Source organism: Oryctolagus cuniculus, chromosome 10 (genome assembly GCF_051225735.1).
Source record: "Oryctolagus cuniculus isolate XC-2025 breed Fujian yellow rabbit chromosome 10, ASM5122573v1, whole genome shotgun sequence".
Classification (NCBI taxonomy): domain Eukaryota; kingdom Metazoa; phylum Chordata; class Mammalia; order Lagomorpha; family Leporidae; genus Oryctolagus; species Oryctolagus cuniculus.
The window spans coordinates 118,025,847-118,049,650 of NC_142876.1; the positions used below are offsets into that span (position 1 = coordinate 118,025,847).

The 23,804-nt window shown below is 57.9% G+C and overlaps 1 protein-coding gene across 3 annotated transcripts in view; it reads right to left on the reverse strand.

Moving 5' to 3' along the window:
- HRH1 (histamine receptor H1) overlaps positions 1 to 15,360 on the reverse strand; it is a 76,063-nt gene extending 60,703 nt beyond the window's left edge. The window contains exon 1 of one of the 3 annotated variants that reach the window (XM_051851710.3): positions 15,229 to 15,360. The gene's annotated coding sequence lies outside the window, so the exon portion shown is untranslated. Of the gene's footprint in view, positions 1 to 14,104; positions 14,429 to 15,228 lie in introns of those variants that run through there. The other 2 variants (XM_089306672.1, XM_051851711.3) reach the window with 2 other exon arrangements.
- Positions 15,361 to 23,804: the final 8,444 nt, after the last annotated feature.

Sequence of the window (23,804 nt, forward strand, 5' to 3'; positions counted from 1 at the left end):
AAATCAAGGGGGCAGGCGCAGTGCTGTAGTAGCCTGGTGCTCTGCCCGAGGCACCAGCATCCCATGTGGGTGCCAGTTCAAGTCCCAGCTGCTCTTCTTCCAATCCAACTCCCTGCTAATGTGCCTGGGCAAAGCAGTGGAGGATGGCCCAAGTGTTAGGCCCCTGCACCCATGTGGGAGACCCGGAAGAAGCTCAGAGGCTCAGTTCTGGCTGTTGTGGTCATTTGGGGAATGACCAGTAGATCAAACACCTCTCTCTCTCTCTGGGAGTGACCAGTAGATCAAAGAACTAACTCTAACTAACACTCTCTCTCTCTCTCTCTCTCTCTCTCTCTCCCTTTTTTTGTAAACCTACCTTTCAAATAAACAAAATCTTAAAACCAAACAAAACCTGAGGTAGTGGGCACTTAGCCTAGAGCTTACCGAGAGTCCCTGGGTTCAATGCCCGGCTCTGGCTCCTGACTCCAGCCCCTGCTAATGCAGGCCTTGGTGGGCAGCAGTGATGAGTCCAGTAACTGGGTTCCTGCCACCCACGTGGGAGACCTGCACCAAGTTTCCCGCTCCTGGTCTGGGCTCTGGCCCAGGTGCCCTTCAGTCAGCACTGCCTCAAGTGCCAGCCGCCGGCTGTGTCACTACACCCGTACGTCACCTGTCCCAACACTATTCCCATCTTACAGACATGGAGGCTGACAACCCGGCCACAGTCCGCTGCCCAGGGTCGCCACCGCGGGGGAGGCTCAGGGACAGTCCAGGCTCTGCACGCCCAGTCCCCACTTTCCCTGAGGAAGGATCTCCATCCAGGCTTCCACGGAGCCACTTCTGGAAAGCGGCTCATGCCGGAAGATTCTCCGAAAGCAACTAAGGGAGCTTCAAGTCCCTGCTTCTCAGACACACCTGGGAGTCCCGCGTGCCTCCGCCGGCACCCCGGGGGCGGCGGGGTTCCCAAGAGAGAGGCCGAGATGCCAGCTGGCAGCCCCTGGACTGTCCAGAGCCAAGTGATGACCCCAGAGGACTCCACATTCTGTGGTAGGCATCGCTCAGCTCCAAGTCGCTATGAACTCGGCTGCTGCCTAAGGACAGAGTCCAAACTCAGAATCCTTGAAGCCATGCCCTTTGTTGAATGTCTAGGCCCCGTGGACACTGAGCGTGGACGCAGTGTGGTGACAGGGCCTGGACGCAGGCCTCCCCTGCCTCCCGGGGCCCAGCTCGTGTCCAGGCCGAGGCTGGTGCCTGCTCTGGAGTCCCAGGAGTTGCACAGCAGGAGCCACCAGCGGCGAGGAAAGCTTGGCCAATGTGTTTCCCCCAGAGACTGTGGCTAGCGAAGAAGAGAGAGTAAGACAGGAGGCCGGGTTGTGCTGCCCTGCCCGACCCTGCCCTGGATGAAGCATGAGGGGTGTCCGTGCCACCCCGGGCCCTGGGAGGCACTGACAGATGGCTGTGTATGCTAGGACCATAACTGGGGTCCTCTCTGGTGCCCCTTAAGACCAGAGACATGTGGCTCTCTGGGGCTCCCGACTACTTAAAGACAAACATGTCCCCCCCATTGCCAAGGGGCAGGAAACACAAGGATGTCTGAGCACTCCCTAACCCGGCATGGCTGGCCTAGGGCTTTGTGGTCTGCAGAGCGCATGTGCATGGCTGGCCTAGTGCATTATGGTCATACGGCACACACCTGGCCAAGTGTCACCTTGTGTGCATGCGCATGCGCGTGGTTGGCCCAGTGTGGCGTGGTCCGTATCGCACATGCGCACGGTTGGCCTAGCGCATCCTGATCCATATGGTGCATGCTCATGGCAGGTCTAGGGCGTTGTAGTCCCCATGGCGCATACTCAAGGCTGGCACAGAGCACCGTGCTTCCGGGAGTTTGTTATACACAGATTAGGATTCCGTAGGGGGGCAGGGCGGGGCCGAGATTCTGCATTTCCAACAGGCTCAGGGGTTGTGTTGTTGGGGTCACTCGCTGACGGCCCCTCCAGGTCTCTGGGTATCCCCGAAACTGCCACTCATTGCACCGGTGGACTCCAGGCTGGACCGAGACCAGGAGGAAGCCATCCCTAACCGTGTGAGGTCCCCGCTTCTCGCCATCCCTGCTCTTGCCCTAGCCGTCAGCCTGCGGCGGGGCCTCTCACCGGTGCCAGGCCTCCTCGGAGCGCCCCGTGTGACACGGTGGAGCCCGTCCTTCTCAGCCCAGGGCCCAGGGGACACATGGTTCCCCTGGCGAGCCTTCCCGGGAACCCCACCTGGCCTGTGTGCGCCCGACATGCATCTCCCCGCAGCACCTGTCGCAGCTTGCCGCGGCCTGCGTGTCCCTTGCGTGTCCCCAGCTCCCAGCACAGGGCCTGGCACAGAGTAGAGGCACGGTCCACAGTCAGTGAACCACAACCAAACTGACAACGCCTCTGGAACAAGAATTTAGAGGAGCCTTTTTGTCTCTGATAAGTGAGCTAAATTTGTAAACAGGTGCTCCACCTGCACTGAGTCTTCTGAGGTGGGACCCCCCTATCAACCCCTTGAACAGATGAGAAAACTGAGGCACCGAGGGGTTAATTAACCTGCCAGACAGCCCAGGATTCCAGCTCAGCTCTGTGAGACTCACAGCCCAGAAGGCCTTCTGCTGAGCTCTGGGCGCTGCTGCGCTTGCAGTCTGCATGAACTGGGGGAGGGGGTCTCACGGGCTGCAGGAGGAGGTGTCCGGTTACTGCAGGACACCCGGGTGAGGGGGACCAGGGAACCCCACATGGAGCTGATCCTGCCTCTAAGGCAGTGAGCCAGGCACCTGCATGCGAAGCAGCAGCTGGAGGAGAGGCCGGCAGCTCCCACTTGCGGGGCTCACGGGGAAACACAAGGGCCCCGGGTACGGTGGGGGACAGCACTGGCAGGATGAGTCACCGTCCAGCTCCAGCTGCAGCAGACGGCTGTGCCCGGCCCCCCAGGCAGGGCCCTGCACCCTCCCTGGCTGCAGGCACTGGGGCTCCAGCCGCCTGTGTCTGCTCTGTGCTTTGCTTCCCGCCCCCACTCCGCTCCTCCAGCCGCGCCTGTCATAATGAGCTGGCCAAGGTGGGCCGCAGGGCGAGCCGGGGAATGACGTCCCCTCCCCACCTCCACCCTTCCTCCAGGCCTCTCCGACTCCCCCAGCTCTCGGTTTCCATGACAGCGTCTGGCAATGAGACATCTCCTTCAACCTGCTGGCAGGGCAGCCACACAGGAGCCAGACGGGGCCTGGGGACGAGGGAAGGGAGCTCTCCCCAGCCACAGCCCACTGCCTAGGACCCCACGCCATCACGCCCTCTCCACCCCACTCGGCTAGTAACCCATTATTACCCTACTCCCCAGGTAAGGAGACTGAGGCAGCACGGCCCTCTGTGTCCAGCTCGGTGACCCCCTGACCTCACCCCTGCACACCACTGAGCTTGGCTCGCCTTCTCCCGTCCTGCTTTCTCTCCCAGAACGTGCTCCCACAGACATGAGCGTTCTTCAAGCCGGCACCGATGGACCCAGCCTGGACAGCCCCTCCCACTTGCTCACCACTGACCCTCCGGGCTGCACTGTGCGCTCCATGCCTGCTCCGCGTCTTGCTGTCCCTGGTATGCAGCAGGTGCTCAGTACATGCTAGCTGAATGAATGGAGTCAGGTGTCGGCATGAAGAGCAAAAAGCCCGGGACTGGGCCTCCCTCACCTGGCTGTCCAGCGTGGGAGTGAGAGGCAGAGGCCTGGTGCTGAGAGCAGGTGGGAGAACAGGGCCCCAGGGCCCACTGGGATCCAAACACACTGGCAGGTCCCCACGGGGTCTGGCAGTGCAGCGCCAATGCTGCATCCCACCACAGTCAGTCAACAACCTGTAGCAGCCAAGCCTAACCCAGACGCGTCTCCACTCCCTGCAGCCCAGCATCCCGCCGACAGGAGGCCTTCTTGGTGGAGGTGCCATGGTGGGGGTGGGGGGCGTGGAAGAGACATTTCTCCTCCTCCTTCCTTTCTTTTTAAAGGCCACTTCACTGAGACATAATTCACATACCAGAGCGTTCCCTCATTGTATGTATATTTTTTCACACTAAGCTACCCCAAATGTCCACGCTGTAAGTATACAGTCCAGTGGGGACGTGGAGTCCACATGGGTGGAAAAGGGAGAGGTGAGGTGGGCAGCAAAGACAGAGCCAGCACAGGGCCAAGGGGTGGGGTTGGTGAGGGACACCCAGGCCCACCCACCCAGAGCCTGGGGGTCTGCCAAGAGTCCACACCTGAGGTTAAAGGTCTCAGAAAGAAGCTGGGTGGCAGCCCCCAACAGGCCAGGGGCTCTGGGTTCGAGTGAACCCACTAACAGGAGGTGTGGCCGCGGGCATGTGGCCCTCCCTCCCTGGCCTTAGCCCCTCCTCTGTGCTGAAGGGCAGGCCGTCAGCTCTTCAGGCAGTCAGCTCACGAGCTCACAGCTGGGAGAAGACCTGGCTTCAAATCCCAGTTCCTCCACTCCTAAGCTGTGTGACCACTGCCACGAAAATGCAACCTCCTCAGCTTCCAGCTGCTGATCTCAAAGACGCAGGTAGCACAGCCCTGGGCTGTTTAGATGACCCACTGAGGCTGCAAACAGCAAGTGCTCAGCACATGCCCGCTACCCAGTACCCACTACCTAAGCCGTATTAGGTGGTGCCAATCGGATTTGTGGGGGAACATTTTAAACGGATAAGCACAGGTGTTGAGATCTGCTCCAAACTGCACTGTTTTCAAATTCACACTCGGTGCACGGACACACACACAGGGAGTCAAGTGCATCTGTCAGAACGGTTGATTCTGCAGAGGGGCCTGGTGACCGAGAGCACACAGACACCCTCAGCACTCAGCATTGGCACAGGCGCATTGGGTCCCGCATCAGCCCCAACCCTTGGATGTCTAAATGCCTGTGACTGCCAGAGCTAAGTCACTGGATTTTTTCCCCTACCTGCCTGTAGGATTTTCCTAACAGAAAGAGGACAAATCTCTGTGTGTCATGAGCCCTCGCCATCGGAAACCCAGGGTCACCTTGGAGACTTCCCTGTTACCTACCCAGGCATGCAGGGGAAAGGGCACACGCCCAGCATCCAGGGGCAGCTGCTCATCCGCGGAGGCAGAGAGATCAGGAGGGCAGAGGCAACCTGACTCCCAGCCAAGAACCACAAGGATGAGCTTTGAGCACCTGGGACAGAGGTCTCAGGCTCCTGGCACTGACCTCAGCGGGAAGGGGTCAGGGGTCTCAGTTCAAACCTCAGCTAGGCTGCTTCCTGGCTGTGTGACCCTGGGCGAGACTCATCCTCTCAGCCACGTGCATCCCCACCTGAGAACGTCATACCCCACTTCCTGGTCGTGATTCGGCTAGCACCGGTCTCCTCCGTGGCATCACCAGCATATAGTCGGCCCACCAGCAGTCTCCGGCTCCTACTGTCGCTTTGTCCTTTGCTATTGGCTTGGCAAACGGGACCCAGTTCAGCCCCAAGAACCCAAGTGGGAACTTGGTCTCCTGCAAGCTGACCTCGGAATGAACTTGTGGGCGGCTCTGATGTAGGCCCGGTTCAAGGACTCCCTGAGGCAGGCGGGGTGCAGGGAGCAGGTGCTACTGCCTGCAGAAGCTGTGGGTTTACCCCTCCCACAAGAACTGGAGTGACAGCGCCACGGTGCCAGCATCAGCACACACGGCATGGACCGCAGCACCGTGCGGCAGAGGGAAAGCAGGCGCTGGAGAGAAAATGGCTTTATTTTTGTGCACAAGATTTTTAGGAAAAAAAAAAAAAAACATGAATTTCTGTCTGTCGAGGAGTCTGGTGGGGTGGGGGTGGGGGGGTTGTACCAGGCATTGCTCTTACAGTTAGACAAATTCTCAGAGCCACAGCACCACCAAGCCAGTCCCACCGCTCAGGCTGGACAAGAAGGGGGCTCCCGTTCCTTCCTCAGGCCTGCCAGTTACTAACCCACCTGCCCCCCTGGTCCTCCCCACCTTGCTACCTGTTTACTGCCCATCAGGCCCTAGACGAGGCCAGCCCAGGCCTCGCCTCTTCCTGGCTGGGAGCCCCCCTGCTCCTTGTCTTTGCTCAGGACCTTCCCTCTGCCAGGGACGCCCTTGCTCCACATCTGCACCCACTGACTCCTTTTATTCCCAAGCCCTGGTCACTCACTCATTCATAAATTTGTTCATTCACTCACGGCATTTCCCGAGATGCACTAGGTTCCCAGCACTGCGGTAGGAGCCAGGGACCTAACGGCGAACCAGGCCGCAGAGCCTCTGCTTCCGGTCCGGCACTCTGCGTCCTGGGTGTTCCATCCACGTTAGTCCACCATGTGCTCTGGTCACGGACGCCTCCCCCAGGGCCACAGCCTGGGCTTCCCTGGGGGTAATGGCTATAGAGGGTGGCACTGCATTTTGCCTTGGGAAGTGAGAGGGCCATCAGGTGGGTCTCTGTGAGGACCAAGGGGGCAGCTGGGGACAGGAAGGCCAGTGCTGGGGTCCTGGGGAGGGAGGACAAGGCCTAAGCTCTGCAGCACGCTCTGCAAATGGCCTAGGAGGGCCACAGCGACTTCACCCAAAGTGTTTCAAAAAACAAGGCAAAACAAACAAACCAAAATGGAAATTACTAACGTGAGTTACTCAACGGCACTGCACTGACAGTGCCTTCTGGTCTCCCACATAAGTATAAGGGCTCAAGCACTTGGGCCATCTTCTGCAGATTTCCCAGGCTACTAGCAGGGAGCTGGGTCAAAAGAGCAGCCTGGACATGAACTGGCACCCCTATGGGATGCCAGCATCGCAGGTGGTGGCTTTATCTGCTAGGCCACAATGCCAGCCCCTCTGGCTCTCATTTAAAAAAAAAAAAATTGGAGTTGGTGTTGGGCCATAGGTTAAAGCCATCACATGTGACACATGCACCCCAGATGATCGCAAGTTCAAGTCCTAGCTGCTCCACTTCCTAGCCAGCTCCCTGCTAATGCACCCGGGCAGGCAGCAGAAGATGGCCCAAGTGCTTGGGCCACTGCCACCCACGCGGGAGAACTAGGTGGAGTCCCTGGCTCCTAGCTCTGGTCTGGCCCAGCCTCGGCCATTGAGGCGGTTTGGGGAGTGAACTAGTGGATGGCAGATTCTCCTCCTGCCCCCCTCCCCTAATTGAAGGCAACTGTATCACAAGGAGAAGTACAATGTGAACATATCCAGGCACAGAAAGCTATGGCGAAGATACAGCTTCAAAGACAGAAAAGGATCCACCTGTCAGGGCACTACAGGGCTGGACCTCGCACTGGGTGTGGGAGGACACAGCCCAGCACGATCCACACTGGACAGCGAGGCTGTGCCATGTTTACAAACATTGCCCTTCCTTCAGGGGCAAATTAACTGGACTTGATTTTCTGTCCCCAACTGATACAGGGGCCCATGCACTTGAGCCGTCTTCTGCTGCCTTCCCACATGCACTATCAGGGAGCGTGGCTGGAGGTGGAGCAGCTAGGACTGGAACCGCGCTCAAGAGGGACGCTGGCCCTGGAGGTGGAGGCATAACCTGCTGCACCACGTCACCAGCCCCAGAGATTAACCCTAGCTTACTCTGAGCTTTACTTCATAGACTCTTTTGACCCTTATCTTAAAAACACCTAGCTTATAGCATACACATGCACTCTGTACAATGGCACAAAAATATTTTCTTTCTTTCTGCCCTTATTCTACTAGCTTTTCCCCCATTTAAGACATTATTTATGGGATGGCTATCTGGCCTCCCGGGCAAGACAACGGCTGGGACATCCACGTCCCATGTGGGGGTCCCTGGATAGAGTCCTGGCTCTGGCTGCTTCCTGCTAAAGCCCACCCTGGGAGACAGCACTGATGGCTCAAGGAACTGGGTCTCTGCCATCCAGAGGGGTCTTCCCCCTGCACGCTGCGTCCCTGAAGGACCTCCAGGGCAGCTGCACATGTGGAGCCGTCAGTCACCTCCTGTGACAACAGTGCCTGCTCAGCTCCATCGTCACCTGCAGGGCCACCGACGGACACACAGCTGGCCCTTGTCCAAAGCATGTTTCCGTGGCCTGTGGTGGTGCTGTCGCCACCCCAGAGACGTGGCTGAGGTGACCAGAATCCAAAGCAACACACTGGGGCCTCTCAGCCACTTCACTGCATCTGCAAGTGAATGTGTCTATGTCTCGTCTCCTCTCTGCCTCTTCTTAATGCAGACTTTGCAGGCAGAAGGTCCCATTTCTCCCAGACCTGCTGGGTAGCCCGTCAAGCACTGGGAGGAGCTAGAACCTGTGTACTATTCAGGGCAGCTGAAACCAAGCTGTACCCAGAAGCCCTGGTGAGGCCCATGGTGGGGTGGTACAGGCCTTGGATTGAGGACCCTGGGGCCCAGGATCAACATCGATAGTCACAGACTGTCAGGCCCCAGGCGGGCAAAGGAGCAGCATCCCCGGCTCAGGCCAAGGGCAGCGGCGTGGTGACCAGGGATCCCCAGGAGGAACAGAGAAAGACCAGAAAGGAAACAGAACCAGCTCTCCTGAAAGACCAGACTGAGTGACAACCGTCAGGAAAAGTTTGAAAGGAGAGAGGCCGGCACTGCTGCTCACTAGGCTAATCCTCCACCTAGCGGCACCGGCATACCAGGTTCTAGTCCTGGTCGGGGCTCTGGATTCGGTCCTGGTTGCCCCTCTTCCAGGCCAGCTCTCTGCTGTGGCCAGGGAGTGCAGTGGAGGATGGCCCAAGTGCTTGGGCCCTGCACCCCATGGGAGACCAGGAGAAGCACCTGGCTCCTGCCTTCAGATCAGCACAGTGCGCTGGCCGCAGCGCGCCAGCCGTGGCGGCCATTGGAGGATGAACCAACGGCAAAAGGAAGACCTTTCTCTCTGACTCTCTCTCTCACTATCCACTCTGCCTGTCAAAAACAAAAAAAAAGAAAGAAAAGAGAGACAAGAAGGGGCCGGCACTGTGGTACAGCAGGTTAGGCGGCCGCCTGGGACGCCAGCATCCCATTGAATGCTGGTTCATCCAGCTCCCTGCTCACATGCCTGGCAAAGCAGCCAAGGTGGCCTAAGTGCTTGGGCCCCTGCCACCCACATGGGAGACCAGGGTGAAGTCCCAGGCTCCTGGCTTCATCCTGGCCCAACCCTGACTGTTGCAGCCCTTTGGAGAGTGAGGCAGCCAAAGGAAGATTTCTCTGTGTCTCTCCGTCTCTCTGTAACTCTGCCTTTCAAGTAAATACATAAAACTGAGAAAGAGAGAGAGAGGAAAGAAGGGGAGGCAGGTGCCTTTGCCAGCTATGCACACACACACTGCATAACCATCAGAAGAGCCTGCTCCTCTTCACCGGCTGGGTGACCATGCGGGTCATGGTCTGCCCACTTTTGGCTGAGTTTTGGCCGGGCAGAGGGCAGGGGAGGGGGAGGCTGGACGTTTCTCGCCGCAGCTGCTGCAGCTGCTGTGTGCTCTGCCCACATCCTCTCTCTATCCAGGCTCTGGGCACGGCGCCTTCCTCGTGTCCCTGCAAACATACAGGCAGTGACAACTGTCCTCTCGCCACTGATACGCAGTGCGCAGAGCAGAGGGCCCAGCACCGCTATGGTTCAAATTCACATGCAGGAAATGTGATCCCAAGTCACACGCTGGCGGCCTCCTTGGGGAGGGCAGCGGGTCATGAGGGCTCTGGCCCTTGCGAAGGGCCTTCGCCAGTTACCGATGAGTGGGGCTGCTGAGGGGCCAGCGCTCTCTCGGGCTTGCTCTGGGAAGCCCTATGCCAGGTGATCGTGCAGGAAGAAGGCCCTTGCCAGAGGCTGAGCGGACGCTGCAGTCACGCCCTCGCCCCCCAGGCCTCCAGGACCGGGACCCAAGCAAAGCCCCATCTTAGCCAGTCGTCCAGTCTGCAGTGTTCAGCGACAGCAACAGAAAATGTACCCTGACACACACAATCCCTCGCTGGTTCCTCAAAGCAAAAAGCTTCTACACGCTAATAGACCCTTTCCCAAAAGCTTCTCCATCACCCAGCCCGCGTGGGCCCTATTCCCTGCCACGCTGCCATCCGAGAGTTGGCTTCTGGAATCAGCAGCCAGCCCAACAGACACCGGCTGTGGATGGCAGGGTTTCCCAGATACGTGCCAGGGGCCCAGGATATAGGATCATGCTGGTGCTGTCTCCTGGAGTGGCACATGTCGCCCAGACTCCAGAGACAGATGGCTGGCACAGGAAGGCAATGTGGTGAGGAGAGAAGATGTGCTAAACAGGAAGGGGCGCGGGAGGGCGAGGGCTGGGTGAATCCGCCAACTCTGTATCTTAAATGAGAAAATAAAGGGATAAGCTGTGGCAAAATGCAAAACCACCAGGACAGTAACAGCTAGAAACCTCGTCTCCCTCATCTGAAGAATGGACCTAAATAGGAATCGGCTCATAACGCTGTTATGGGGACACAAGGCGATGTTACAACTTAGGGCAGCTCCTGGAACTTTAATAACAGGAAATTAACAGGAGATTCCATCTGAGAAACTTGCTCCAGTCCAGCTACCCTGGGAGGAGGGTGATGGGGTGAACTGGCAGAGTGTGGGAATGAGGACAGGCACAGCACGGGGAGGGCCAGTGTGTCTTGCCCCTGGGACAGGAAGGGTCAGTGGAGTCAGGCTCCTCCATCTGCCATCACGAGAGAATACAGACAGCTCTTGACTCAGAATGTCTGACTGACAATTTTCCTACTTTACGCCGGCAAGAAGCCCAGATTCTGGGAATAAGATCATTTTATGAAATCCAAGCATGTTTCTCCATCAAGTAGCCAGCAGAGCATTAATTAAATAAATATGAAACAGGTACAAGAGCATACAGAATATCAAATAACGAGGAACACACTCACATATATGGAAAACTAAGAAACCATGCCACGAGATGGTTAAAAATGTCAAACACAGCCTAGTGAAGAGATACCATGTTCATGGAAGAGTAACTACCACACCTCCCATCTGCAGAGGGCAGCAGAGAGTTCAGCAGTGACAGCCGGCAATCAGGGCAACCTGGGTTTATAGTCCAGCTCCTGCTGCTTCTAGGGATTCAACCAACTCCTCTGAACCTTGGTCCCAGTGACTCCTGCCTACTGGTTAGGGACCAGTGGCTATGAAAGCACCAGAGGGCACTGTTACAACCAGTAGTATTGTCCCTCGTTGGTCTGCAGGTTTGAAAAAAAGTCCTAGGGGCCAGCGCTGTGGTGCAGCTGGTTAACGCCCTGGCCTGAAGCGCTGGCATCCATATGCACGCTGGTTCAAGACCCGGCTGCTCCACTTCCGATCCAGCTCTCTGCTATGGCTTGGAAAAACAGTAGAAGGTGGCCCAAGTCCTTGGGTCCCTGCACCTGTGTGGGAGACCCAGAAGAAGCTCCTGGCTCCTAGCTTCGGACTGGCACAGCTCTGGCAGCTGTGGCCAACTGGGGAGTGAACCATCAGATGGAAGACCTCTCTCTCTCTCTCTCTTTCTCTCTCTCTCTCTCTCTCTCTCTGTGTGTGTGTAACTCTGACTTTCAAATAAAAATAAATAAACATTAAAAAATAAAAAAAGTTCTATCTCACAGTTTGGGCCATCCATGTCCCTACTTCTGCCCACCTCGCTGTCACCAAAGGCACTGCTGAGAGTTTACTCCATCTGTAACACTTCCTCACTCACACGGCAACACGGGAGGCATGTGCTATATTAGCCCCAATTCACAGGTGGAAAGACTGGCATTCAATAACCAACTCATCATCCATTCTTCAGACTTCCATGACGAGCACCTTCAGTGTGCTGGGAGCTCTGCGTGCCCTGGGGGCTGGGGCAGACGTGGCCCCTGCTCTGTAGCGGCTGATGTACCAGTTGGAAAGGTACATCAAAATCACATGTCAGCTAACAAACCAGCAGAACCGAGGCTCAAACTTGGCTCTGTGGGACACCGAGTCCACGCTGCTAACCGCTCTGTGGAGGCGCCTTCTGCAGCCTCCGGGGCTCCCTCCCCTCTGGCTCTGCGAACGGCTTCTCACTGGCTCTCTGCAGCCTGTGCCGGAAGCCCACAGGCGTCCATGGGCCTCACCATCCAAGCTGCTGTGCAGACTGAGAGCTGTCAGCTTGGATCCTGGCCCGTGTGACCCCCTGCATTACCACTGGAGAATTACAGCAGGGAGGAGGAATGCACCAGGGAAGCCAGCCCCTCCCCCCGCGCCCAGCATCAATCGCATTGTTCCAGAAGAGTGTGCGTCTGAGTCCTCTGCCACCATTAATGGCAGAAGTGAGTCACTTATAAATAAGAAACGGGAGCTTTATTACAATTACGTTCCCAGATTCCTGCGTCACGGGGGAAAGGGAGGGCGGCAGGTGACTGGGGCTCGGATGATCTGCTGCCAGGTATGGCTTTCAGAAAAAACGTCTTGGATCGGGAGCAATTACAGGGAACGCCTGGCCTGAATGCTAATGAGAAGCACTTACAATCGCATGTAATTCTTTGCCATTTACACTGTTGGGTTTTTTTTTAACCACACCCCCCTTTCTCTGCTTTTCCTCCCTGGCATTGATCCTGAGAAACAGACACTGGCACGTGATCACCAGCCACGGTGTACGTGAGGAGACCGAAGCCCAACTTCACTCGGCTCCGAGGGCCGGGGCTGGGGTCTCAACCCCCAGCCTGTATGGCTCCGTCATACAGGAGGACAAAAAGGACTCTCAACTCTGGAAGTGGCGCCCCTTGCTTGGGCCACCTCCCAGGCCAGGGCAGGACAGCCTGAGCAGACCACGTGCAAGCGGTTTCAAACCTGCCCTCCTCCACCCCATGACCACCAGGTCGCCCACACTCGTCCCTGGGGCGTCCCAGAGATGATGACCGCACAGGGCTGAAAGCCCCGACGACCCAGAGATTGCTAGAAGGACACACCAGGTCCCTGGCACTTGGTCCCAGCCCCTCCTTCCCCTTCCTGACCCCTGAGAGTCGAAAAGCATTAGCTTGGAAACTCCCAAATCTGCAGCCCCCAGCCGAGGTTCCAGCTGCAGCCTGAAGCAGCAAGGTTCTGCCGACGGTGATAACCATGGAGACGCCCAGTGCTTGCTGAGGACCTAGCGGAGCACCAGCTGTCTACACCTGCCCGGGTCTGTGCCAAGACGTCTGGCTACAGGCTTCATAAAGCTTGACCCTGCTGGAAGTCTTCTGCAATGCACGTGGCACCCTCCACTTACTCCCACCTCGCCACAAGAAAGTGCCAGAGGCAGGGTGGTTCGCAGGTGGCACGGTCAGGCCTCCAGGCTGGGCTTCTTGGCCCCTGTGGTAACCGTGAGGACGACGGGCACCTCGGTAGCGCTTCTGTGCATTCTACGGCACCGGCACAGACGGGAAAGCTGAGTTCCACAGGGGTGCAGCAAGTCCCCTAAAGCCCCAGAGCTCGTAAGGCGCCACCTGGGATGTGAACCCAGGCAGGCCAGCTCCACGGTCCAGTTCCCTCCGCTCTGCTGCCCCTTTGCTACAGGAAAGCCACACAGTTTCTACTGGGCACATTTTGACCGTGAAGAGAAAAGTGCGGGTACAGAATCCAGAGAGAGGCTACGGGGAAGAAGTACTCATACCAGTTCATCCTCCTGAGCCACTCAGCTGAGGCCAGAAGGGGCTGTTCCCAGCTCAGGACTGGCCAAACTCCTCCAGAGTGCAGGGCCCAGGACGGGCAGCCCCCGCCCCACTCCCAGCTCTGCCACTGCAGACAGGCAGTGCCCACGGGTGGCACCAGGCAGCCCACCAGGGGAGATCCCACTTGAGACAGCTGGGCAGGCCCCCGCCCCATGGAAAAACCCACCATAGTCCAGCAGATTTCAGATGCGCCCCCAGAGGGCATTCCCATGGGGTTGTCCAGCAGGCCACGGCCCATCTGGCACTAAGCCTCCTTCCCAGGGAGAGGGACAGCGGCGCTGGGGGGCCCCGGGGCCTAGCGTCCCCTCCTCTTCAGCATTGCTGCTGCCGGCGCCAAGCACAGAAGGCCCTGGAGTCCCGTCTGCTGCCCGAGTTCTAGTGATAATCTGGGAGGACTCAGACCAGACCCGTCTTCAAATACCAACTCTGCCCGCCCGGCTGGCCGGGCGACCTCACACAAACTGCTTCACCGGTCCTGCGAGGCTAATAATAGCGGCACTTACCCAGCACGGCGATGCTCTGACGGGTCCGGCGCCCTCTCTCCCCGGCTTCCCTGGTTCCCGGTTGCCTCCGGGATTCCAGCCAAGCCGGGGCGCTCCAGCTGCTCTCTGCCCGCGGCGCCCGCGCCTCTCCCTAGCCCTGCCGGGACCCCCTGCCCCTGCGTTCCTCGGACGCACCTGCCCCAGCACACAGGGGATGCCCCAAGCGGGTCCTGCCCCAGACCCGGCTTTCCCCGTGTTCCCAGCCCGCCCCCTCCTGGCGGCCGGACTCGGAGGTGGGAGCCGCCTACTGGAGGACAGCGACCCTGCCTGGAGCGTCTCCGCACTGGCTGCTGCCCCAGAGAGGGGCTTCGGCGAGGAACCGCTGCGCTCCAGCTGCCGCGGCCGACTCCCCGGGGCTTTTTCCAGAAAAACTGAGCAACTTACAGTATTCGGTGCCCTGGAAGCGCAGCCCGGATGCGCTTCTGCCACCGCGAGCGACTCCCTGGCCGTGGGTGATACACACACACACCGCACACCCCTTCCCTCCCTTGGGGTCCTGAAGAGCGGCTGCTCCCGGCTGTGGCAGGAGAGCGCGTGCCGGCCGGGACTCTGCCCGTGCCCGGGGCCCGGGGCCCGGGGCCCGGGGCCCGCACCCGCCCGGGGCCGCCGAGCCTGCGCGCGCCGCCTGCGCGAAGTGGGGTCTGGGCACCAAGGCTCGCCCGAGCTCCTGGGCTAGACGCTTCCTCCCCGAGCCTGTTTCTTCTCCTGTAATTAAAACCGGCTCAAAGACTTACAGGGACAATCCAGGGGGACCAACGGGCCCCAGCACCTGGCGCGCAGAACCCACTGGAGACCGCGGATGGCGTCCAGCACCGACCCCGAGAGCCTCAGGGAGCCGGGGGGCTAGCCCTCGGCGTCGGAGCCCCGAGGCGGGTGCTCGGGCGCGCACGGAGCCCGGGCAGCCACAGGTGTCTGTGCGTCTGGGCGCTGGGGCCACGAGTGCGGAGCCGGGAACGGCGGCACCGGCCGAGCCCGCGCTCTGCCGGTCGCCTGCGCAGGGTCCCTGTCGCCCGCGGGGATGCGCGGACCCAGGCCCGCCAGCGTGCAGCCTCGCCCCGCCGCCACCCCCGCTCTGCCCGACTCACCCGTACCGGCTCCGGGGAAAGTTTGGCGGCCGCTGCGGCGGCCAAGCTGCTCGGGGCGCGGCGGGGGCGGTCCGGCGCGGCGCGCGGGAGGAGCAGCGCGAGGGCGGGGACCCGGGCCCACCGCACCCGCCTCGGGCTCCACGCTCCTGGGGCCGCCCTCGCTTCGGTAGGGGGCGTGGTGGGCGCGCCTCCCCCTCGGCTCCCCTCTTCCACCTCCCACCCAGGCCCAGGATTGCCTGGCTTGGCGTGGGACGGTGGCCTGCAGGCGCACACGTGGACCCCAAGAGGAATCGACTTAGAAACCAGAGTTTGCCGGAATGACAAAGGCTTGCCTCATCCCTGCAGGGAAGCCCCAAAAAATGAAGACATAGAATAAGACTGACAGGCTGGGACAGCCCTGGAGGGGTCACAGGGAGCTGGAGACATCCCCAAATTCTTGAGCTGTGACAGCTCAAGACTCTGGGCTCCCGCTACCCACGTGGGTCTCCACGTGGGAGACCCAGACTGAGCTCCTGGCTCTATCTCCCCATGCCACTGTGGGCGTCTGAGGAGTGAGCCAGGGGATGCACCCCATGAAATAAATTTAAATAATTTCAATTACTGTGCGCAGCAGTGAGCAGACAGGTGGGGGTGGCTCTTCCGTGGGTCCCCAAGCCCCCCCCCCGGCTCTGGGTGCTCTAGTGGCTTCAGTGTGGCCTCAGCACCGCTGAACAGACACAGAGGGCAATCACAGGTCATTCAGCCTCTGCCCAGCAGGGGGCGATCCCACCCGCTGTGTGCTCAGAATGCGCTTCAGGAACTGGTCCCCTTCCCCGCCCCGGCGCCGGTCCATGTGTGTAAGTCAGGTTTCATCAGAATGGGTGAGGAGAACTCAGGGCTTCTGGGAGCACCACAGGTGCTTCCCCGTTCAATCCTCAGTGTCCTATGTAAATGGTACGATCATGAGACCCATTTTACAGATTGGAAAACTGAGAGAGGTTCATTGCTAGAGGTCACGTGCAGGCAAACTGACAGTGCAGCGATGCACCCGGCCTAAGGACCCTAAGGAAGGCTGAGGGTCACCAGGCCGTCGCCTGCTTCTTCTGGGGCTGCTGGGAAGTTCCGTGGTTGCCCACAGACACCTGTGCCTAAATGCAAAGATTAAGATGCCCAGAGATGCCAGGGTGCTTCTGAAAGTTCTTAGGGAACAGAATTGAAAGAAAAGCTTATTTTGGTGCCAAAAAAACCCCCCAAAACCCAACCACTACCACCACTGAAAACCCCGTATATGAAGATTCTTCACAAAGTCTGTTAAAAGTGCTTACAATGAACAAAGTTATGCGTGGGTGTCAGAATTTCTTGTACCCAAATCAGCTTATCTTTTATTCCACATTTCCATGGACTTTTTGAAGACCCCGGCCATGAGACTCTGGACTCAGGCCAGCGGGCAGGCAGGGGTGTCCTGGGTGCAAGCAGAACTCCCCCAGCAGCACAGGAAACCCCTCCCATGGGGCCTTTGGATGCTGACCCTCGGAGACCGCTGCACCCCTGGGACTAAGCTAGAGACTGGCAGGAGCACTGGCTACCACCTGCCCAGCAGACACACTCCCTCTGTGTCCAGCTGCGGGGCTCACAGCAGCAAGGGAGAATGGCTTGGCTGTGGCTAGATCCCCTCCCTGCCTCTCTCCTTTCTACAAGTCAGCAAAGCCTTGACCTTCTGGAATCCCTTTCCCAAGTTTCACTTCCCGGACTGCTTTTAGGCCTGCTTAAACCCATAGCAATCAGCGCTTTGAGAAAAAGGAAAATAAAAATCAGCCTTTTAGCAACACCACGCCCTTGGGTGGCAGACACCCCGCCACTGCTGCCTCCCGGGAAGCTGCAGTTGTGAGCAGAGGCTGCATCCCACATGCTCTGTGATGGGGTGCAGGTGTCCTGGCACCAGCTTCCCCAGCTAGCCCACAGAGCCACCCCACCCCTGGAATATTCACATTAGCTACTGGGAAAGACTCTTCGCTGTGAGGTTGCCCAGTTGGCCATTCCTGCCTCCCCGTGGGAAGGTCCAGCCTTCTAAGGAAACTGCCCGGAAGGAGACTGCGGCAGGAGGCCAAGGGGGCCTCTAAGTGGGCTGCGTCAGACCCTGCCCCAGGAGCCGGGCTGATGCTGGCTCTGCTTGGGTTTCTGTTGCCTGCAGCCCAGAGCGCCATGGTTAAACCACACTCGTGACACAGAGTCCCCCTCTCACTTCACTCACAGGCGAGGAGGGAAGCCTCCCTTTCTTCCACAAAGCACAGAAGGGGGAGGGGAGGGGAGCCTGCACCCCGGGTTCCACAGCCAGCGGCTGTGTCTCAGCTGCTGCATCTGGACCCAACTTCGGGCAGCCTGGATCCCTGTCCTCATGTCCTCGGGCTTCAGTTTTCCCATCCGAGGACACACCTCATGGAATGCTGTGCTGAGCAGGTGCACAGGGCTCCGTACCTGGCCCTACAGAGAGCCTGACCTCGAGGCTCCTTACCAGGCTTCTCCCCGGCCTGTGGGTGGTTGGTTGGTTACTCCGTCCTGCAAGGGCTTATCTCAGGAAATTCCAGTTCCACAACAGAAAAAAGCACATACCTGGCCCCCAGGGCTTCCATCAGTGTCTGACATGGTGTCGCTAAAAAAAGTGACAGAGAAGAGAGAGAGAAGCAGACAGAGATCTTCCATCCTCTGGTTCACTCCCCAAATGGCCACGATGGCCAGGGCTGGTTCAGACCAAAGCCAAGACGCAGGATCTCCGTCCAGGTCTCCAACATGGATGGCAAGGGCCCCAGCACTGGGGCCACCTTCTGCTGCCTTCCCGGGCACATCAGCAGGGAGCTGGGTCAGAAGACTTTCAAATATTTTTTTTCTCTTTTTTCTCAAAGTGCTGATTGCTGTGGGTTTAGCAGGCCTAAAAGCAGTCTGGGAAGTGAAACTTGGGAAAGGGATTCCAGGTGGTCAAGGCTTTGCTGACTTGTAGAAAGGAGAGAGGCAGGGAGGGGACCCAGCCACATCCAAGCCGTTCTCCCTTGCTGCTGTGAGCCCCGCAGCTGGACACAGAGGGAGTGTGTCTGCTGGGCAGGTGGTAACCGGTGCTCCTGCCAGTCTCTAGCTTAGTCCCAGGGGTGCAGCGGTCTCCGAGGGTCAGCATCCCAAGTCGATTCACATTGGCCTGGCCTGGGTCTCACACCTGGTCCTGAAACTCTGGTGCTCTGTTTGGTCCAGCCAGGGTCCAATGTGGGTACCTGGACTATGGGGTGGCATCAGCCCCTCTAAGCCACTGGGGCTGGGAGCGGGTGACAGACGGTTCCTGAAGGCAGTCATGTTGCTATAAGCAGAATGACTCGGCCCTGGTGCTGGGCAGATGAGGACACAGGTGCCCCTCCCTCAGACTGTGACTACTATCAGATTAGCCAAGGTGGACAAGCACCGTGCCTGCCTCTGGTGGGAGCTCAGTAACTGAGTCCCTTCCCTTCTGCCCAGGAAGCCAGGCCAACTGCTTCCTTGTTCACGTGGGGAAACTGAGGAAGGCTGAGAGAAGGGCAGAGCCCCGTTGGCCACAGCTCGCGCGTCCGGACTCTGAGTCAAATCCCAGTTGAAGCCTTTGCTGATGGCCTGAAATCCCCTGGTCACAAGGGAGACAGCTTCCCGTCTGTACAGGGGAGCCTGGAAAATCACAAAGCCCTTGAGACGCAGTGGAAATGAACGCCACCTGGGATGCGCCCCAGGGCGCACGACAAGCTGTGCTCGGGTCCATCTCCCCACCCGCCACATCATCAAGGCAGCCGGCTCTCCCCGGGGAGCTGTGCACTCTGGGTCATCTTCTCACGTGGCTGCCCGAGGCAGCACGATGGGTCTCCTCTTGATTTAGTCCCTGCTCAATTTGTGCGAGAAAAAAGTACATCCTTCAGGTCTGAAGTGGGCCAAGTGGCCAGCTTGTTACTTACCTGAGGACTTCAACGTGACCTGGACCTGGTTCACAGCTCCTGGCTGTGGGTGGCTAGTCCAACTTCTTCTCTGGAATTGCGACCCGGCTGCAGGCTGTGCAGCTGGTCTGTTTGAGGGAAGCAGTGGGAGACCCTCAGATATCAAACGGGAATGATGAGACCTGCTGCCTCCATCCCCTCCCTGCACCGAAGGGAAACCGGAAACTGCCGTGTACACCATTGGCCAGTAAGTTGAAAACTTCCAGAATGTTCCATTCCGCTACTGAGATTTTTTTTCCTGAGAAAATAATCACGGATATCACTAAGATATGCATGAAGATGTTCCCCGCAGGACTATACACAGTAGTAAAAGACTGAGGATAATCCAGACCTCCAACCGCAAGGGTGTGGTTGGACGGATCACGGGACACTGATGGCCTGGGCTGAGGTGAGGAGCACCTGCCATGCCCATACCCCAGAGTTATGGAAGCGTGTGAGAACTGCTCACGAGGCACGTGGATGGTGTTTACGGGAGCAGGTTATAAAACACAAGGTCAGGGTGAGCTTGTTTTGAGAAAGTGTGGCCATGCTTGGGTAGAAAGAGCCTCAGCATAGCAACTCGGGGATGAGGTACAAGGCAGAGAAAGTCGCGGGTGCCTTTGGTTTCACTGATCTGTGTTTTCTAACGCTTCATCAGTAAATTCACATTACTTTGGTAATTAGAAAAAAAAAGGATCATTAATGTTGAGAAAAGGATTTGTGCTCAGTTTCCTGTCAGAATAGCTTTTTCAGTTGTCAAAGGATCACAACCAGAAAGGAGACTAAATTGCTCACTGTCTGGCTAGGAGCCAGGGAGGGGGACGGGGAGCGGCCGCAGCCGTGCCCCGAGAGCCCGCGGGCCTGGGCCTCTCGCACATCCACAAAACAAGGAATTCGGCCTCCTGATGGCCAGGGCTCTCTCCGAGGCCACACTCTATGTATGGGCAAGGTCCTGGGACCAGCGAGTGCTCAGGCGCCCATGGGAGAGCATGTCACGGCCCAGGAATGTGTTCCGCAGGAGTGATTTGTGACCCCTGGGTGCTGTGAGCCGCTGTGCTCTCCACTGAGCTCCCTGCTCTCTCTTCCACCTCTCCAGGAGCCATGGAGGGACCGGCAAATCCCCCCCCAGGGGGGGAGGCTCATGACGCACCAGGCTCCCCTCACTGCATTCCTCTGTTCTCCGGGACACCTGGCTTCCCAGAGTTCTGCGCTGCCTTCCCACAGACTCTTAGCTGCTTTTTAACAAGGTCTCCAGGTTTATCGAGTTGGTTATTAAGAGACTGATCTGTCCAAGCCAGCTTTTCATGGGCAAAAGCAGAAATCCCTTCATGGCTGTGAGGCGGAAATGGCTGTTTATAAAACAGCGTGGACAGAGGGACTCGGTCTATGCAGAGCCTGAGAGAAACCAGCGCAGCAGCTGGCTCCCCCAGCTCTTCTTTCAGAATGCAGTTCTGTGTTTCCAGTGTTACCCACCAGGTGCCAAGTGCATCCAAGCTGGAGTGAGCCTGCGAGGCCATTTCTGCCCCTTTAGCAGAGGTCAAGAACACCTGGTTCAGCGGAACACTGCCTGGGACCCCTGCCATCCGCGTGTGGTGTGATCAGTGCTCAAGCAGAGATGTCACAGAGGCTGGAGCTTGCCTCTTAATTCATGACTTGTCTCCCAGTAGCTGACTAAAGGACTACATTTCCCAGCCTCCCTTGCAGCTGGGTGTGACCATGTGACTAAATCCTGGCCAATCAGACACAAAGGGATATATAATGGGGATTGCTGGGAAATCTCTTCAAAGGGATCAAGTATTCCTTCCCTCTTGTTCTGCTGCTTGGAATTTACATGTGATGGCTGGAACTTTAGCAGCTGTTTTGAAGCTGTAGTGTCAGCTTGAGAAGGGAGCTACAAATTAAGATGGGGCAGCAGGCAGATGTTAAGCACTAACCCCTGACACCATGGAGCTGGCGTATCTCTGGTGCATGCTTCTGTATCCCACATCTACCTCACTTGTGCCAAGACTGCTTTGGCTTTTTCTCACATGTGCAGATAAACTCAACCCTAACTTACACAGATTCCAAAAATTAAACGCTGTGCAGGTGCTGGGGTGAGGGGAGGAGGAGCTGAACATCCCCCACTCTCGGGCATGAGGGGACCCAGAGAAGTGAGGAGGCTTGGAGCAGTCCACTGACCTAATGCGTGGGGACAGAGCAGGCACAGCAGAACCTGCAGAGAGCGTGGGCAATGGAACTGAGCAGCCAGGACTCATGTGCTTCCCCACCCCCACCCCTGCTAGTCTTCAGCAGGTCACTCCACCCACACTTCACTTAGTCCCTCGGTGACACAGGGTTAACAATGGCGTCCACCTCATTGGGGAACATGCTAGTTTTGTGTGGGTGATCCTGTGCCTGGATGGAAGACTGCCTGCCTAGTCCATGCAGGAAGTCAAGAGGGCATGGCACACCATGCCTCCTGGGAAAAACCCTGGTTGAAGGCTCAGCACACTGAGACCCACATATGACCTGACTGCTGGCAGGCGGCAGGGGCCACAGGCACATTTCCCCACCCCTGCTTCCTGTTGAGGGGCCTTGTAATTGTTGGCTAGACAAGCAGCCCCCAGATGTGTCCCAGACCTGTAAGACCACCTGGAAGGCTATGTGGGCCACGTGATCTTCAAGCTGATTGGAGAAGCATAGAAGCGCCAGCATCAGCTTTATCCTATAGAATTTGTGTTGCTACCCTGAGCCAGCTACTCCCCTTTGCCTGCCCTATAACAGCTTCTGCCTAACTGCTAATAAACGGACACATTCACGGAAACTGTCTCCAGTGCTTCTTGTCGAAGAATGCTATTGCCCCACCCTCCTGACAGTGTGGGCCTTGCAGGACGAGCCCTTAACTGGCACCTGAACAGGGACCTGAACGCGTAAGGTAGGCAAGGGTGAGCAGGCATCGCCTGCTGGTCGGGCCCCCAGTGCCTGTCCAGTTCCCCTGTGATAACTCTCTTTGCTGCCCTCATTTTCTCTCTGGGACTCTGTTACCACCCTGTAGGACTGGTCTGTCTGTGGTTCTATCCTTTTAGCTCTTTCTTTCACTTTCCTGGTTGGTTGCTTACTTTCGCCCTTCGCTATGGGCCAGACCCTGAGTAAGGACCCCAGGCCTAAGCTCTTGCAGACTTTGTTGGAAACTCATGGCCTTAAACTAAAATGGGAGGAAATGGAAAAATTTGGGGAAGCCGCTGCAGGCATGTGTCCACAGCTTGAGGCAGAAGACGTTTACCATTGTCCGTCTGGGATTGTTTTATAAGCTGCCTGAAAGTGGGAGGTGGATGCCAATATACCTGCCCCCTCCAGTTTTACCCTATAGTTACTGCTATCTTGCAACGCTTAGCTTTCCCTACTGCCATTTTCCCAACATCTATAGGGCCAGCCAAACCTCTATGTTCCACCCCAGATGCTACAAACATCTACAGAGTTTCACCTCCTCGGACTCAGAAGAGCCTCCCTACCAGACCAGAGACAAAAAAATCAGAGGCTGCAGGCCTGACGGGGGACCAGATGGGAGGGTGGCCTCGGCCTCCAGTCCGGCTGTCTCGCCTGAGTCTCCCCTGCCCCCCATCCTTGGCCCCTATTGTCATGGCTGTAGTTCTTCCTTCTGGGGGACAAGGAGAGTCTCCTCCTTTTGGTGTCTGCCCCCCCCCGCCTCATCATCTCCAGCTCGCCCCCATACTCCTCTGCCCATGGATAAACAGGTTCAGGTCTCACTGGGCCAGCCCAAACACAAGACCCCCGTTTCCACCAGCGGTACTGCCTCCTCTTCCTCGCAGCTGTGTGCCTGCGGCATCCTCACCCCCCGTTGCTCGGGTTCTCTGGGGCTGCTTTCCGCCTGGGGCCGCTTCTGCTGTGCCCCTGCCCTGGGCTCTGACTCCTCACCACTCCCCAGTCCACTGCCCACCCCTGCCACCCCACCCTGGAAACCTGAACTTCCTCCTCAGGTCAGCTCACCAGAGACCTTCTCCATCAATACTCTGCCAACCCCTCAATGCCCCCGTGAGTGGTATCCACACTATCATTCCACTCTTAAGGATCTGCACAAGGCAGTACATAAAAATGGCTCTAGTGCCCCCTATACTGAGTAACTACTGGAGACCACAGCCGTTGGCCTTAACTGCCCCCAGGACTGGAAGGACCTTACACAGGCCTCCCTGGGGCCCAGGACTTTCTAAAATGGAGGCTTTTTATTATGATAAATGTGAACTACAGGTGGTCCGCAATTTTCTAGCTAGGGGCCCTGTCAGGCTGCTCAGAGTCTTCAAGGGGAGGGCCCAAGGCAGTTCCCATCATCCAGGCTGCGCTCTTCCCAAACCAAGAAGCTCACCCGGGCGCTTAATGCCCAGAATGCCTTCCCAGGAGGGGCCCCAACAAGGGGCGGGTTCAAGTGCTTCTTTCCCAAAGGGCTTGCCCCGTCCACTCCACCCTCTGGGGCTGCCCCAGCTCCTCCCCAGCCTTTGTCTGGAGACTCAGTCCAGGGGGAGGTGCCGCCAGCAGGTACCTAACGCACAAGGGGCTTTGCCAGGAAACCCAAGAGCCAGGAAGAGCCTTGGCTTCTTCTCTGAGGGTGAGAAAAGGACGGAC